At 37.5% G+C, this 9,732-nt stretch overlaps 1 gene segment (V, D, J or C); it reads right to left on the bottom strand.

The window, feature by feature from the left end:
* Positions 1–6,135: 6,135 nt before the first annotated feature.
* Positions 6,136–9,500, bottom strand: LOC306770433 (Ig kappa-b4 chain C region-like). The segment is given in 2 exons: positions 9,467–9,500; positions 6,136–6,458 (listed from the first exon to the last, which is right to left on the bottom strand).
* Between the last annotated feature and the right edge of the window lie 232 nt (positions 9,501–9,732).

The raw sequence follows: 9,732 nt of genomic DNA, 5'->3' as shown, positions 1-9,732 counted from the left end.
GGTCTTAATGTTTGTTGTTGTTGACAAGCTTTTGAGATGCTGCATAAAGATTTGAGGAAGTCTGAGTTTCTAACGTTTCCATATAAACATAGAAACTGTTTACAAACTTGAAAACTGTTTACAGAAGAACAGCTTTAATATCTGTAAAACAAGAACTGATTAACAATTAAATCTGGATTTCTTACTACAACTAGGTGAAGGTGGAGGATGAAACATGATGTCATGTAGAGGACGGCTGCAGCTGAGTGACTGTGTGTGTTTGCATATGTGTCCTGCCTCTCTGCTCCCAGCTGTTAAGAGGTCAGTGTTGATCAGTGGCTGTTCAGACCTTTCAGAGACACTGACACACCAGCAGCACAATGATGATGTCACTGACTCTACTGCTGACCACCCTGGGGCTCCTTGTTCAGGGTGAGACTCTCTTGTGGAAACTTTGCTTCAGGATGAAACCAGGTTCACCACAATGATGATCTGCTGTGATGGAGAAACACTGAAACAAGCAGCTTTGACTTTCTTCCACTTGGTCTCCATGTTAAATTAATGATTCTTTTCTGATCATTGATCAAATGTGTTTAAGCTGGAATTTTTTCATATCTCTTCTCTTTTCACATTTTTCAGGTTCATCAGGTGAAATCGTCCTGACTCAGACTCCTGCTTCTCACTCTGTTTCTCCAGGACAAACTGTGTCTCTCAGATGTAAAGCCAGTTCACATGTCAGCAATGATTTGCAGTGGTATCTTCAAAAATCTGGAGAGCCTCCTAAACTGCTAATCTATAATGCCAACTCACGTTGGTCAGGAGTTTCTGATCGTTTCAGTGGAAGTCAGTCTGGAACCGACTTCACTCTGACCATCAGCAGAGTTCAGCCTGAAGATGCAGGAGTTTATTACTGTCAGTAGGATTACAGCACCCCGTTCACACAGTGATACACAGTTGTGCAAAAACCTCCTTTTGCTGCAGAGGGACTGATCCACAGCTGCACGGAGCTGAAGGTTTCAACATTGAAAACAGCTCAGTGGAACATAACAACATAACAGAATGCTGATGTTAAACAATATATCATCACATATTGAAAGATGAATGAGCAAAGTCATAACTTCATATTGAACAAAACACTGAACATTTTTGTTAATCAAATCAAATCAAATTAAAAATACTTTATTTATCCCCGAGGGGAAATTCAAGGTTCAAGGTTCAAGCCAGGTCGTCCAAGGTTTGACATACAAGCAATTAACAATCAACATAGGTGTTCTGCGTTGTTCTGTAATCACCAAAACTCCGGTCGTCTGAGATGAACCAAACATTAGTTTATTAAATTAATTCACTGTTTAAATTTGATGAATCAGAAAATAACATCAGTCACATTCATGACATGAATTTAAAGGAACAGATTTGTCCTCTGACCGGCGACTTCTCCAGGCTGTACGTCGCCTCTCACCCAATGATTGCTGGGAGAGGATCCAGTTTCTGTACAACCCTTCACTGGAACAAGCGGGGAAGAAAATGGATGGATGGATTTATTCTCTGTTTAAACATCATCATGCAGTGAAACTGCGAGAGGTCTGGCTTTAGAGTCAGAAGATGAAGATTGCATGATTAATGCTTAATTTTCACATTTGCTTTCAGAGGATTAAATTAAATGAATTCTCCGTTAGTTTTTGCTGAGTTTTTCTGGCTTTTTAATTCAAAATTAGAATAACTTTTTTTTTTCTTTTAAAATCCCCTTCTCAAAGATACATTGAATTAAATTCCAAACATGAGTGTGTGACATGGATCTGTGTTAACATCTGCTCCAGCTGTTTGTCGTCTTTCTGCAGACCTGCTCTGCTCGTACCTGCTGATGCTGATGCTGGCGTCCACCTTCCAGGATGGACTCCAGTCTGAGGGGAAGCCCTTGTTGGCCAGACATGTGAGCGTGGCATGGCCCTTTATCTCAAGAAAGTAGATTTTCTCCTTGAAGACGTTTCTAACAGATGTTTTTCTGCTCCAACAATCACTGACTCATATTCTTTCACTTCCCTTTAAGAAACCTGTCATCCATTTAAGCTCAGAATCAGTTTGATCTTAAATATCTCAAATTGCATATAATATATGTACAGATATTTACAAGCCTTACTTAGTTGCAGTTGAATGAAAATTAATTGAAAAAAAACCAAAACAAAACAAAACAGCGAAATCCACAACTGACTATTTAGTTTTTAAATTTCTTCTTAAAAATAACTTTTCTGCTCTAACTTGCACTGTAGTCATTTACATATATTTTCTGTTTTGTTAGGAGTTATAATGGTGATAGAAATGTGGAAGAAACTTAAAGCTGATTGTTGACGATATTGTTAAGTTAGAAGCTCGAAAGGCAAAATGATCTGCCCATCATAAAGAATGCTTTGAAAAACTCACTGGATCCAAGCAGAGATTGTGATCATCCCGAGATCGTAGTCGTTGTTCCTTCTTCCATTTCTGAGATTTCCAGAAACATTTCATGAAAATTTCTCTATAACTTTTTCAGTTTGTTTGTTGCCAACAGACAAACTGAACAAGCCAACATTGCAAAAAATGTGATGCCCACTCATGTGTGCACACATAGAGTTTATTTGTGTAAATGATTTAAATTTTGTATGACATGTTATTTTCGATAAAATGTGCTTCAGTTAAATTATTAATTCATTTAGTCAGATGCAGTAACAATGATTCGCCAGTAGGAGGCGCGTGGAGACTGTGAGCTGCTGGTGCTTCACCGTTTTTCTTCCGTGTGATCATTTTGTTCTGTTTTTGTACTCTGAAACTTACTGCAGCTTGTTAATAAATGCCTATACATAATTAGTTAAAACATGTTAGACTAAAAGATCTGTTTTTATGAGTTTCCTTACTCAAATAGCTGTAGAAGCGTGCCCCTTTTTGTCTGACTAGCAGTAGCAAGTAGGCCAATACAGCTATAAGCTACATAAAGCAACAAAATGTGCGTGAACACGGGGCACACGTTTACGACTCTGAGTTTGATGCGTGAAAATAAGGCTTCATAAGTTAGCTTGCGTTTCTGAACATAATTTTGTGTAAAAAGTGTGATACTATGCAATGCTTAAAACCTGTTTGCTTGTTTTAATGGTTGTGGTTGAAAGATTCACCGGTCCCATCAAGAAGAAAGTGAAATACATGTCCATAAAGCAGATCACTGTGAGGACGTGGATGCATTGTTTTTGTATCTTTACCATTTCTGTGAAGGAGAAGTAAATGCTTGTTAGTTGATTAATGTAACTGAACTGTTCCATACTAAACATCATCAATCAATGCTCAAACCATCGTATCTTTTTGGAAAATAGTTTAGAATAAAGGAGACATTGAAGACAAGATTTTAAAAGATGCTATATGTATCCCTTTAAATCAAACATAATGTTACGTCCCCTGGGAGGGGCGCAACCCGACGACCACAGAGGGAGACAGGACAAGTATAGAGAGTTGACACGTTTATTTACAAGTTTTGGATATGGCAGGATTATGGAACCTGTGGGAGAGGATGGGACATTTAGGCTGTGCCAAAATCAAAGAAAACAATAAAACAAAACAAGGCCTAACTCAGACTGTATCTGTGAACCAAATGAAAACCAAATAAACTCCTATCTAACTGATCTAATAACCAGCTTGACCAAAACATTTACAAGGGATGGCAACAGCCTCTAGCCCTAGTGTGTCTATACAATGTTTTCTACATGTGGAAAATGTAAAGGGCGCCCCAACTTACCTGGTCCTCATACCTCCCCACGTACCTGTTCCACCATGCCATTAACATACACAAGCCAAAACAAAGAAGAGCTTGATGGCCTCCAGGTGCTGCTCTTTTAAAGGGTGCCTTTAGTGCTGATTGGAGCATCTGAATTTGAACCAGCCAATAGATCCCAGGCTAGGCAGATCTCAACTTCAGCTACTTGGAAACACCTGGAGATAACAGGGATGACAAGTTTGATGATGCACGTAACACATAATAAAAGACTACTTCCAAAATTATTCCTGGTTAATATTAATATTAACAAAATTATCCGTTAAATATCATCACCATCAGATGAACCCAAGTCCTGTTGGAGTCAGAATATTTCCATAGAGGTACTTTGCATCAGCAGCACCATGCTCCAGTGCTCTGGGAGAGTTTATAGTCCTGAGAGATGAAGACTGGATGACTGACAGCTGTCCTTCATGACAACAGAAGCCACAGAAATCCTCCTGATGAAAAACATGACTTTGATGTGCGTCCTCATCTGGACTCTCCTCTGCTGCTGCTTCACAGGTAAAGTCCAGAGAATGAAACTCCTCTCGTCTATGAACATCCGTCCCTCTGAAATGAAGCCGACAAAAGCATGAAGCTGCTTTATGTTTTTGTCTCTGTATCCTCAGAGTCCAGAGGACAGGTCACAGTGACTCAGCCTGCAGCAGTGACATCTGATGTGGGATATATTCATAAACCAACTCACATACACATACTCATTTTCTCCCCAAAACTACTGAAACATTTGTTCTATTTAGTTCAGTTTAAATTAAGTTTCCACCAATTGTTATATTGCATTTAGATTTAAACGTATAAAGGTCTTTCTGTAAATCTCATCAGTTCAGGTTTCCATCTACTTCACACAGATCATCATGAGGTCTCTCCAATAACACAAAGACAATAATATGGCAAAAATTTTAAAGTCGGTATGTGATGTCACTGAATGTTTTAAATATTTATAGTCACGTAATAAATCCATCTGATCTTATACATTGGTATTTATTAAATGGTAAACACAGAAATGAAGACTAAACACAAAACATGATAATAAAAAAAACAACCCAGTGAGAGAAAAGTAAAGGAAGAATTAAAAACATGAAACAAAGAATATCAATAATCTAAACATGATAACACAAACACACAAACAATTTTCCAGTTTATCTGACGGGACAATTCTTTGCAATTTAGAAAGAATCCTGAAGGACAAAAGATTTAAGGATGAAAAACATGATTTACTGTCCTGCGTCTGACTTTTTATTTAACAAAAGGGATCAATTGAATTTACTATTTACACAGTTCTTCATTAAACACAAGTTACAAATTGATTAGTGTGCATACACACATTTCTTATCATTTTATGGATGAAATGACAGATTTATTGATAAACATCATCATCAACATCATCGTCATCATCATCATCATCAGCAGCGAAGATGGATCTTTTACTGGAAACCATCATATCTGTTGTGGAAAAGTTTCCATGAAGAGTGAATGATTTCCATGAAGCTTTTACAAATGTTAATACGCAGAACAAAATATCAATATAATCTATTTCTTTTATTACATGACTTGTAAACGATGACATTTATCTGTTCCGTCCATCTTTAATCTAAAACTGCATCATGTTGAGGTGGAAAACTGGGAGTTAATAAAACCATCCCAGCTGTTACTGGATGTTTTTCTATCTTATTCTATTCTACAGTCATGAATCAGATGCTTTTATCCTAAAAGACTTACACACACACACTCATAGCCTGATGGGCACATCGGGGGGGAACTTGGTGTTCAGTGTCTTGCCCAAGGACACTTCAGCACAGAGTCAGAGGAAGCCCTGAACCGATCTTCCAACTTCCCAGTTGCAAGCTGACTTCTCTTCCTCCTGTACTCCTGTACTACAGCCCAGCAACTTCAATTCAGCCCCAGCGTTTGGATCGGTCGTAGTTTTTACAGACTTACAGTAAACTGAGGGGTCTAACTATATTTCTTATTGTTCATGATTACTAAATGTACAGACTACTATCAGGACGAGGAACCACTTCACCCACAGTAAAGATAAAATGTCTCTGAGCAAGTTTACCTCCCCAGCTTTAAATACGTCTGACTTCTTTTGGGAAATGTTGAATGTATGAGTTGTTATATCTGCTTCATATGATGATGTTGCTTTTTATTTAAGATGAACTGATCATTTTTTTGTTCATTAATATTTTAAAAAAACTGATTAAATGGAAAAATGATAAAAATCAAAACCTTTTGATTTGAACAAAAACATTTTTATTAAGTGAAAACATGAACTCCTTTAATAAGGGATGAAAATTATTTGACAAAACTTGATGAAAACTGAAAGAAAATAAGAGTTAAATCAGAATCAGAGTCCCAGTAGGTCAGGACTGGGAACACTGGTCTCTCCTCAGTGTCTCTGAGAGGGGAGTCTGGGAGCCCTTGTTGGCCTCACAGGTCACAGAGCCCACCTTCTTCCACTGGTCTGCAGAGAGCCTCAGGGTGCTGCTCCAGCTGTAGCGGCCGTTCTGCAGAACTCCGGGGCTCCTGCTCTGCTCATAGCTGCTGCTGCTGCTGCCGTCCACCTTCCAGGACAGACTCCAGTCTGAGGGGAAGCCCTTGTTGGCCAGACATGTGAGCGTGGCCTTCCCCTGGTCCAGCTCTTTACTGGAGGGGGGCAGTATGGTCAGGGTGGGTTGGACATCACCTAGGAAACACCAATCAGATTAGAGGACAGGAAGCACACATGCATCAAACAGCAGACATCTTTACTGTAAGAAAGTAGATTTTCTCCTTGAAGAAGTTTCTAGCAGATGTTTTTCTGCTCCAACAATCACTGACTCACATTGTTTCACTTCCCTTTAAGAAACTTCTCATCCATTTAAGCTCAGAATCAGTTTGATCTGAAATATCTCAAATTTTACACAAAATGAAATAAGCAGATGGAAAAATATTAAAACAAAAGTTTAACTTCAGTTTCAGATAAGAAAACATAAATAAACCAATAAATATAAATAAAAGCAGCTCAGGTATCAGAATATGTCTAAACATTAAAACTTATCTTTATATTTGGAAGTAAAATTCCTGCAACAATATTCTTTCAATTTTAATGTGATTTTGTTGTTTAAATAGTTTGTTATTGAAAACATCATTTTGAGAATTTTAAAATGACATTTTTAGTTTATATATTTTTCAACAAGTTTTTCAAAGTTTCGTTAAAGTCTGCTGTTTTAATTCATTCATTAATATAGATTAGTCAAGTAATTGTTTGAAGATGTTAATGCACTTCGACTACAGGTTAGAATCATTAATAGTTCTGTTAAAATAAATTATTCTGAATAAGAAGTATTAACATGAACTTTCACAGAAATGTGGACGATTTTTAGAAAAGCTGAACTCAGTTAGAAACTATTAATATTAGAAATAATTATTTAAACTAAAGAATTACTTTTTTTTTACACCTGAAACCCAAACATTGAAGTGAGAAAAAGAAAATGTCACAATAAATTTATGTTTAATAAATATAAACTTACTTCCAACATCCAGTCTGGTTCCTCCACCGAACGTGTACCACAGTGATACAAAGTCATTGAAGCGCCGTACAAAAACCTCTGACTGTACAGAGACACGGCTCTCTGACTGTCAGACTGAACTAAATTTATAATACAAAACATTATAGCTTCTATTTACAACTATAAATCTAAAATCGTCTTTAGGTTCATGTGGATTATGTGAAAATTTCACTTAGTTTTTAATTAGTGATTTTTATGTTGTACTTTTAATATTAGTGGGAATTATCAATTGAAAAATATTTTAAGAAGTTTCCTTTAGTACTGAATATTAATAAAATACTGTAGAATAAAGCAAGAACATATTTGTGTAAATAAAACAGGTTTGAGTTGAACTTACTTCCAACATCCAGTCTGGTTCCTCCACCGAACGTGTACCACAGTGATACAAAGTCATTGAAGCGCCGTACAAAAACCTCTGACTGTACAGAGACACGGCTCTCTGACTCTGAAACAAACAAAATCTACAGAATGATGTGCTGCTTTTGCAGGATATTTGTCTGTTTAAAAAAATGAAACAAGTTTCAAGTATTTTCTTTTTGATTAAAATATTAATTGTGGCAAACTGTCTGGTCCATGTAAGAGTTACTACACACCATCAATCAATGCTCAAACCATCAGATCTCTAATATAAATATTTAGAGTTAAAGGAGATGCTTTAAAATCATGTAGATAATAAGCAGGAATAAATGAGTGTTTATGTTAAGTAAAAAAAATATTTCAATGTTTTTTAAGGAATCAACATAAGATTTAAAAAAATGCTATATATGTATCCTTTTACAGTTTTCATTTCTTTTCTATACCGCTTAAACCAGTTCAGGGTTGTGGGAATGCTGGAACCTATCCCAGCAAACAGGAGACAAGAAGCAGGTTCACCCTGGACAGATCATACTTTTAAAGTAACATATGATAAAACATGAAATTAAATCCAAAATCATTCCTGGATATGATTAATATGAAAAAACTATCCATGGATAAAGATCATCATCATATTGATCCAAGTTCGTGTTGGAGTCAGAATATTTCCATAGAGGTACTTTGCATCAGCAGCACCATGCTCCAGTGCTCTGGGAGAGTTTATAGTCCTGAGAGATGAAGACTGGATGACTGACAGCTGTCCTTCATGACAACAGAAGCCACAGAAATCCTCCTGATGAAAAACATGACTTTGATGTGCGTCCTCATCTGGACTCTCCTCTGCTGCTGCTTCACAGGTAAAGTCCAGAGAATGAAACTCCTCTCCTCTATGAACATCCGTCCCTCTGAAATGAAGCCAACAAAAGCATGAAGCTGCTTTATGTTTTTGTCTCTGTATCCTCAGAGTCCAGAGGACAGGTCACAGTGACTCAGCCTGCAGCAGTGACATCTGATGTGGGACGAACCGTCACCATCACATGTAAAACCAGTCAGAATGTTTATAACTCCGACCGTTTAGCCTGGTACCAACAGAAAGATGGACAAACTCCTAAACTCCTCATATACGCTGCTAGCAGCAGAGAATCAGGGATTCCAGATCGTTTTACAGGCAGTGGATCAAACTCTGACTTCACTCTGACCATCAGTGGAGTTCAGGCTGAAGATGCTGCAGTTTATTACTGTAAAGGAGAATTTCCCTCAGACACGTTTGAGTTTTTCACACAGTGAAAAACAGTCGTACAAAAACCTCCTGTAGTCAGACTGAACAGAAACTGAACTGTTTGCTGCAGAGACTGATACAGTTCACTGAACACACACACTCCTGCATTCAAAAAGGGAGAAAAACACACAAAACTTTCCAATAATTAGACCACAGCCATTTCAAGAATTTAATCACAAGTAAACTTTCATTTAAACCAATTAATTAACTGCAAACTATTTTAATATTCTGATATTGATGAGAAATCATGAAGACACAGATCAGCATCATAAACTTTATTCATTTCCTGTACCTTTTAACATAACTCTCACAGAGCAGTGGTGGTGAGGATGGAAAAGCACGATGAAGAGGCAGGAGACAGACTGAATGCAGGAAACAGTTTAATGAGAACAAACCCAAATGCTACATGGAAGGAAACCAGGGAAACACAACAGGAGGATCTGACAAACACTGACTGGAACCAAGAGGTTTATGAGACAATGGATGTTTCTCAATTCAGGTTCTGCACACTTCCAAGTGTGGATTCGTCGGCTGCATGTGTCATGGTGGCGCACCAGGTGCTGTCTCAATTCAAAGGCTTCTTCGAGTCCAACCTTAAAATAGACACTGCGTTTGGTTCCAGATTAGTTTAAAACAAAGAATACAAGAGATGTATACTTTGCGCCCTCTCCTATCCCAGAATTCATTGCACTCCTGACAGAAAAGAATGAGCAGCAGAGCGCCGGTGTAGGTACCACACCAGCCAGACCGTTTATTTATTTATTTTTATGTGTATA

Source organism: Telmatherina bonti, assembly GCF_933228915.1.
Source record: "Telmatherina bonti genome assembly, chromosome: 19".
Taxonomy (NCBI): domain Eukaryota; kingdom Metazoa; phylum Chordata; class Actinopteri; order Atheriniformes; family Telmatherinidae; genus Telmatherina; species Telmatherina bonti.
This window is presented reverse-complemented; position numbering and strand designations above follow the sequence as displayed.